Source organism: Alligator mississippiensis, chromosome 1 (assembly GCF_030867095.1).
Source record: "Alligator mississippiensis isolate rAllMis1 chromosome 1, rAllMis1, whole genome shotgun sequence".
Lineage (NCBI taxonomy): Eukaryota > Metazoa > Chordata > Crocodylia > Alligatoridae > Alligator > Alligator mississippiensis.
The window spans coordinates 304,612,126-304,620,806 of record NC_081824.1 but is presented as its reverse complement, the minus strand read 5'-3'; the positions used below and the strand labels follow the sequence as shown (position 1 = coordinate 304,620,806).

The window sequence follows — 8,681 nt, the reverse complement described above, 5'->3', positions numbered from 1 at the left end:
AGATTATGGGCTGACAGTGCCACTGGCAATCAAGGCCCCCCTTGGGGAGCCAGGGGCAGCACAGCCCAGGCAGGACCCCTGGCCAGGGCCATGTGGGGCGGGTGAAGGGGTCTGTGCAGGTGAGCAGAAAATTGATTCATGTCAGGTTGGGCTAGTGTCCAAAAATACCCACTACACACAAATACCTTCAAATTAAAGCTGTCGGGACCCAGGGCAGCCGGCCAGCAGCTCTCCCTGACTCCCACCCGGGCAGATAAGGGTCCGGGGCCTTAGAAGGCCGTCAGGCGGGTACTTGCGACGCTTGGAGTGGAATTAATTAGGCGGACGCTTATCGGTTGCAAAGCAAGATTATTTACTCACGCCGTCAAGGTGGTGAATAGCGGAGGTCAGAGATACTTGGTTAGTTACAGCATAAGGTTCGTAGGTCATAGGTCGGTCTGCATAAGAGTTCGTTGGTTGGGCAGATAAACGGAGAAAAAATTGGGCCGGCAGGTCGTTGATTTACGTCTGATAAGGTTGAGATGGGGGAGACTGACAAGCGATCAATTTGTCAATTATTCTCACGCATACGTTCAGAGGTTTTTCAGGTGTGTGTGCGGAGGTCTCCCGTTCTTCACGGAAGTGAAGACGGGTTTTATTTGTGTAATAGCCAATTGCTTTTCGCCACGTCATAAATTTAATTAGAATCGCCAATTATCTAGTGGTCTTCGCTAGGGTGTTATCTCACAGGGTTACTCCCTGTTTTCTCTGACCAGTTATAATGATTTATGTACAGCACAGAAGGCTAAGTTTCATTTCATGTTAGTGTCGCAGTTATAAATTTCTTTTTGACATGCGCAGCAAAAAAAAAGCGGTTATTATTATTATTGTTAACCCTTAGTTAACCTAGTGCAGAAAAAAACTGTTTTGAATGGTTTTACTTGTTTGTGACATGGGCACTACTTAATTTGGTTGTGACAAAAGCAACATCTGGTGGACAAAAGGGCTCATTAAACAAAAATTGTAGCAAGATCTGGTGGACAAAGGGGCTTCTTACACATCATTCAGTGAATTACCATGTGCACAGACAGATCAATGGCTATATCATTGCAAATTGCATTGATGCAAACTAAAATACATCCGGGTGTGGTTTATTTTGCAACATAACAAACTTTAAATTGTAAAAAAACCCTCATATGTGTAAAATGTGATGCAATTAAACCCTAAAAATGGGCTATTTTCATCATGTGTACAAGCTCCCTGTCATTACAGGTACTAAACTTATTGTGCCGTAATCACGGTTCATTAATAAACATGTGGATGTGCCCACAGTGTCAGAGACATCCCTTGGAAAACTAGAACAGGATACGTTGATATTTTCTTTAGATTCAATTACAGGTACAATCCTAGTAGGGTTATTTGCATAGGGTAACAATGGAAGAAGGCAACTGACAACTTTATTTATATTGTCCAAGAGCATTAAACAAAGTTTTTTGCATCTTATTTATGACCCATGATAACCAAGGCTGCAGGCTTGCCCCTGGATTGTCTAATCTAGTTCTGATGATCTGAAAAATGTGAAACATCTGTAGGTGATATAAGACTATTAAGGATAATCAAGACTAAAAGGAAGCTGTGAAGTTTCTCTTAACATCTTATTAAAGAGTGGTAAATGGGCATTGATGCGTGCTGGACAGGATAAAAGTGAAGTTGGAACAATTTCTGGCTTCCAAATTTAACTAATATCTTAGGAAAAAAGGAGATGTCATCATGGACAGTTCAATAAAAATCTACATGCCGTGGTTATAACAACAATAAAAAGAAAAGCAGGATGTATAAAGAATGGGTAAGAAAATACAGTGGCGAATATATTATAACACACATATAAATAGGTGGTACCACTCACCTAGAATAGCACATTCAATTCTCACTTCCCTGTCTGTATGAAAAGATATAGCAGATACAGATGTGGTTCAGACAAGAATAATTAAAACATATAGAAAGACATGTAAAGAATGCTAAAAAAAATTGTGGACCATAGTTTAGAGAGGAGGTGAGTAAGAAGGTATATAATAAAAATATACAGCATACTAGATAGTACAAGAAAAGTGACTTGGACACTTCTATTTCTCATTTCTCATAGCCAAGGAAGTTAAACATATTCAATAGTATTGAAAGGGCAAGGCATATAAAACATATGAAAAGAAAATAATTCCATGATTTAGCTGTGAAGCTCCTGTCCATAATGCATCATTGAGGCCAAGAGCTTAATAAGATGTTTTGAATTGCACATTTATATGAAACAAATTTATAATTATATTAAGCACATTTTGAAAGGGAATATAAGCTCATATGTCCAGGGCGTAAGCCAGCTAACTGACAGATAGTTAGGAAGAAATTGCCCCTACGGGCACTAAAGGTTCTGTTGTTCAAGTCCCTGTACCGAACTAGATGAACCATTTGTCTGATCTGGTATATCAAATCCTGTGTTGCTACATAGGCTGTCAGCCAATTCTTCAAACACTAGCAACAGAAGTAGCCTCAGCTTTAATGGAACACTGCAACTGAGCAGTATAACAAGAAAGCAGTAGAAACAGATTTAAACCTTTATTGGAAAATGTTAAAAATCATAGTTATTTGTATGGTTTTGTAGAGTGGTAAGATAATATGGGACCCTACACACAGCAGATACATGGTAAATGGGTAGTTGATGTATGTTAACAGTCTAAGATATGTACAGGTTTCCCTTGATTTATTTGGGTTCTGTATATGTGACTTCACTCTTACGCAATGAGCATTTTTAGATCCATAATTCGTTATATGTGAGGTAAATTCACAGTTATGCAATCAGCATAGGTGCCCTGCTCCCTGCCCCCTCCAACAGGTAAGTCTGTGGGGGGAGGGGAAAGGGCTGTGGCCCCACTCACCCCAGTCCTAGGTGCAGCGGCCCCAGGAGCAGCCGGCACCAGCTTCCTGCAGCCACTGGACCAGCCCAGGAGCAGAGGTGAGTGGAGACAGGCGAAGCATGGTGCAGCCCAGCAGCTGCAAGCAGCTGGCACCAGTTGCTCCCAGGCCACTGCAGCCGAGGCTGGGGTGAGCGCTACTCTGTTCCCTCTGCTTTCCTGCCTTGTGCAGCCCTGGGAGTGGCATCCCTGCCCCTTCCCTAGTCCCAGCCTCCCTCCCTCCCTCCCCACCATGGGAACCTATCCCTATTTGTTATATTGTAAAGTGGGTTCACTTGATGAGAATTCTATTTATGCACCATTCTCTGGGAACACATGTACAGCACAAATCGAGGGAAACCTGCAGTTAGCCATTCAGCCTCCGTTAGACTCAGGCACAGCAAGTTAAGAGGTTTCAATGCCATACTATGGTAGGAAAAGAGGTAAGACCCTGTGTATGGTAACCACATGGGTTCAGTTGTAAGGTGTCAAGACTTACTTAGACAATGGTCTTAGTATCTAGTGCTTGGGTGGGGCATAGTCGACAGCATTAGAAGTATCTGTCAGTGTGGCAGGCGCACGCTTGTAGCACTGCCACCAGCGTGCCCTGCCTGCTTGGGTGTGTTGCACTTGGGTCAACTCACCTGCCACAACTTGATGTTACCTGAGTTTCTACCAGAAGGTTTTGTCCAGTGTTTTTCTGTGATCCTGGGCACCTCGGCTGGTGCTTCCTCTGTAAGGCTCCTCCTTCCCTACACCTCACCCCTTTCCACTCGGGTGGTCTGGCCTCAGTTTCAATGGTATCACAGGTATTGTCTGCTCCCACAGAAGGCCTGCTTTTGGTTCTGGGCAGAAATGTAGTTATAGTGTGCCTGACCAGCAAACTGATAGCTTAACTAGACTCAAGCTGAAATCATATAGGTGGTACAGGTGAGCAGGGCAATGATGCTCACTGTACTAGGTGCTTTTCCTCAGTGCTCTGTACCAGGTATGGCATGATTTATTTGACCCCTCGCTTTCTGGGTTGGTCACACGGGGACTGATGCTCTGGATCAGCTGGGGTCCTGAAGCTTGCCTGGTAGGGAATTTTGGGCCCACAACTGCCCAATCACAGTGGCACAAATCAACGGGCTTCCAGGTGGGTTCTTCCCTTGGATGGGTCCCTGTAACAGAGAAACTGGGGCTCCTGTTACTTTAAGGTAAAAGCAGTCAGCCAGGAAGCTCTGCAGGCTAGGCATCGTAGCTGCCAGTTGCCAGGGCAACAGGGCTAACGAGGCAATTAGCAGCCAGCTCAGACAGCCACCTGACTAGATGTAGGCAGGACCCTGGGAGTTTATAAGCCCATGGCTGAGGCTGCCTTGGGGAAATCTCTCCCTGGCTACTACAGGGGAAGGAAGGAGCTTCCGCCCAGGAGAGCCACCCAGGGATACTGGGCTGACTGCTGCCTACAGGAACAGGGAGGCTCAGGGAACTTGCAAGGTACCCTGGCTGCGAGGCACTCTGTGCTAGGGGTAAAGGTTTGCCTTCTTAAAGGGACAGAGGGCTGCTACTTTGTTATGATGTTATAGCCCAGGGGCTTATGTTATGTTGTTTTTCAAACCAGAAGGTTAGAACGAGGCTGGAGGGGGAGGTACGGAGCCCTCATTAGTGCCCAGGGAGCACTTGACTACCTTGAGCCCTGCTAGGGGCAGGCTCAAGGCTCAAGCAGTTATCGAGCCCAGGGCGGGCAGAGAGAGAGGGTGCAGCCACACATAGGCCAGGGCCTGGTGCCAGAGAGGGTGCAGCCACACTGGGGCCAGGGACCCAGCAGATAGGGGCCAGGGACCCGGTGACTGGAAGGGACAGACTGAAGCGAGTGTCTCAAAGCCAGGTCCAACACAGTGGGCCCATGCTAGAAGGTGTAGCTAGATTAAAGGGGCAGAAACCAAGGAGGCCAGAGCCCCAGCAGAAGGAACAACATTTCTATAATAACTACAAGGCATTGGGTGTGGTAAAGGGAAGGACTTGGAACCACAAAATTAGCCCTTAAGGCTTCAGGTGCCTTCAGTGGCACAGTTACCAGTGAAGCCCAACAAGGGGCCTGGGCACAGGCAGTGTCTGGAGGGGCCCAGTGGGACTGAGGCCTCATGAAAGCCTGTGGGCAGCCTCCCTATATATTATAAATAACACCAAGGGATGGCAGGAGAGACAGGAAGGCACCCTAGGAGCGAAGCAGGTTATGGTCTCAGAGCCACCAGGGGCCATTATAGCTATCCCTGGGACCCTGATATATTACAGTCCCACTGATGCCCCTTTGGCTGCCCAGGTCCCATCCCAGCTGCCCTGGGTGTATCTGCTGGCAAGGTTTTGTGTGGGTGGGGTCACAGTTAGATCTGTACCCCTCAGTCCCTCTGTGGCTGCTCCCTCACTGATACCTGGGTCCTTTCCCCCAAGTGTCTGGTCCTTCATGTTGTCCTCTGGCTCACCAGAGCTCCCTGCCCCAGGACAGGTCTCTAGCTCCAATGATGCAGGTAAGTAAGTGCTCAGATGCCACAAGGTTTTCCCTGATGCAGTCTGAACACCCATGCTGCCCAGCAACCAGCACTGCTGCCATTGCACTGGATCTGTTTTGAGTGTGAGGAAGGCTTTCAGGGGCATACCTGGTGCCTCCTTCTTTACTCTGCCCCTAGATGCAGTCAGTGAGTTCCTTTTATCTTGGGAGATTTAAGAGGCCAGACCAATCTGCAGTCCCTCTTCCGACCGCATGATGCCAGTCCCTGCAGACTGGCCAAATGGATGCAGGTGGTATGGTGAGTGGGGCACAGGCCTGCCACAGTCAATGGCATGTGTGGGAAGGGTTCAGTCTGTCCCTCTGCCTCACTTCTGGCCAGTGGTCTCAGGCAGCTGTCTTCATATTGGCGATAGCCTATGATGTGCTTGATGTAAATGTCCCCTGACCATTGGATGGTATCAGATGCCATAAAGTGCCACATCAGTTTCATGTAGCGGTGGGGTACTCTGCAGGCTTGTGGGACACTCTCATTGCTCAGGTCATGCTCCAAGTGCCCCAACGATGCCTGCACTGGGACATCATAACACTTCTCCCTTGGGTATCAGTTCTCAAACAGGATAGTCACATCACTCATCAGGAACTTTTTATTGTCTTTGTCCATTATACCAATGTTTCAGCACTCCTGGTTGTCGCAACCTGAGCCATCATGATTCATAGCTGCTGTCCTGACTGACTCCAAGATGGCCTTAACCAGCAAGTTTTGTACAACATTGTGACATAGTTGCCATGCTCTCCTGTTGGGCTTGCAGCCACACAGGACACGGAGCAGGGTCTTACTCTCATACCCACACCTCCAGCACCTCTTGACTCACTGTCCATAGCAGATGCACCATTGAGTGGGAAGCAGTTGAGACGGGCTTGGTGGATAAAGTGCCAGTCTGTGTAGCACATGAAGCTTCTGTAGGGCAGAAGTGGTTGCTGGCATCTCACTTTGAGGTGACCTCAAAGAATTCACCCTGGTCAGATTTTGACTTTAGGACATTGATGTATTTTTCCCACACAGCATACTTCAGGAACCATTCTAGGTAGGTCCTGACATGGGATATGACAATGATCTGATTGCAGGTTGGGGCTGGGAACAGCAATATCCCCAGCTGCTGCTGCTCTTTGCACCCTGTCCAGCAGCAACTAAGGTGCTTCCCAAGGCACCATGCCGCATTGTTGGCTCAGCTCCACAGCAAGGCAAAGTTCCCACTGTCTTGCTTGAACCTGCTCAGGAACATGGCCAGGTCCTTGTTGGATGGCATCCTGGTGATCCTAGTCTTGGTGGTCTCCTTCAGGGCACTGGCAGTGATACTGCTCACCAATTTAGCTAGATCCTGCTCTTGAGAAGTCAACAAGAGTTTTACAAGTTAATTCCGTGGGTGCCAAGTTGGGTTCCTAGTTTGTAGTTTTCCATTACTTTTACATAACTGTAAACATATTGTGGGTTTTATTTGCTTCTTTTGATTAAATGAAGTATGCTTAAGCAGATAAAAATGGAAAACTGAAATTATATTTATGGGTGTGGGAAACATATTATATTCATTTTGCAGACAGTTGGTTGCAGCAGTGAAGAAATTGAGTTTGTAAGGACTTGTTGCACTGTGTCTGCATGAAGGAAAGCTATTTATGTATTGTCAAAATGGAGGAGGTACGTTTAAAATGTACAGAGTCGATCCTACACCTTTTTTAGATCAATGGCAAAGTTTGTTGACATTAACAGTACAGGATCTGGATCTATATTTTTAAAGAGGTGGATGGTGAGAACTGAATCTACAGCAGGGTCATCCACTCTGGTGATCCTTGTGTGATTTATGCACCTGCTGAAGTCAGTCCTGTGGTGAGGTCACAACCTTCAGCCTTCACCAATTTTTCAGCCTTGCTCAGAGCTTCTAATATCTTCTTATTGGTTGCCTTTTCCCACTTTCCTGCCTCTTTCTGCGAGTGAGTAGCCAGTCAGAACTGATTCAGGAGTAAGGCAGAGCTCTTCTCTTTGTTCTACCACCCCAAATACCTCTTGACTCCCTGGAGAAATAGAAGCTCTGGATGCCATTATCAAAACAGCTCAGGATGTTCTTCTCATATGTGAAGTACATGAGAAGATCACGCTTCTCCCCCTCTTCTTTCACTATTTCTGCAACACCAGGTCTGAGAAAAAGGAAAGGGGGTGAAAGATCCCTTTATCTGAAGTCCTCTCTCTCAGAGGCCTGGAGAGGCAAGGAAGTAAATATTGGTGCTATTACAGCCCCCCAAGCCTGGGAAAGTTTGCCTGGTACAAGTAGCATAATTAGGGGTGGGCAAGAGGGGCACCCACCCTGGGTGCCAAGTTAGGAGTACCACCAGAATCATCCTCCACTCCTGCAAAGTCTGTGCTCTGACAGCATTGCCATGCCAGGAACTTCAAAACAGTTCCCAGCTGTTGTTGTTTTAAGACCCACAGAACCAGGGTGGGCAGAGCAGGTGCAGCAGCATCTCAGATGGGATGGTTTCGAAGTTCCTAGTAAGGCTGCTGCCCCTTGGGCCACCCCCTCATGTCTCGGAACTGCACCCCCCTCCATCCTTGGGTCTTTGATCCTGTGCTCGCTCACTCCAGCTCTCAGAACCTGAATGAACCCTCCCCCTCCAGATCTCCAACAGGGTTTGCCCTAAGTACAAACTTGGCTTGTTATACCATTGCCTAGAACTTCAGGAAAAGCTGAGGTAGGGCTGAGGGTGGATATGGAACTAGAGTGAGAGAACCTGATATGTGGTTGGTGAGGTGGGATGTAGGATGTGGGATGGAAAGGCTAGAATAGGCCACAGAGTCAGTTGGTTCAAATATGTGGGTCTCCAGACATCATCAGGCAGCATGTTATACAAATATGTGTAATTAAGACATTGGGAGAGTTAGCAAGACTAATTGTTACACATATACATTGGGGTTGGGTATGGGGGGGATACAAATTAAAAATATAGACAAAAAATAAAAGTACATAATATCCTAAAGAAGAAAATCATCATTTCGGAGCTAGTCATGATTTTTGGAGGGTCAATTTTTGAACTTCTGAGGTAGGTAGCACTTCTAATGTGGAGGGGGAAGGAGGGTTAGAACTTAACACTATCTTAAATCAGAGTCATCTAACACGTATGATCCCTCAGAAGATGTACAAAATCTATGTAAAAGGGGTGGATGGGATTTAGCCAAGTATACTAACAAAAGCACAATGTGCCTTCATCCTAAAATTTAT

General features: G+C 46.7%; 1 long non-coding RNA gene across 2 annotated transcripts in view; it reads right to left on the bottom strand.

The window, feature by feature from the left end:
• Window positions 1-2,573: 2,573 nt before the first annotated feature.
• Window positions 2,574-8,681, bottom strand: part of LOC106738018 (uncharacterized) — an 81,151-nt gene continuing 75,043 nt past the window's right edge. For both annotated transcript variants that reach the window (XR_001374002.3, XR_009459110.1), the window contains one exon: window positions 2,574-7,602. This is a non-coding gene — a long non-coding RNA (uncharacterized LOC106738018). The remainder of the gene's footprint in view (window positions 7,603-8,681) is intronic.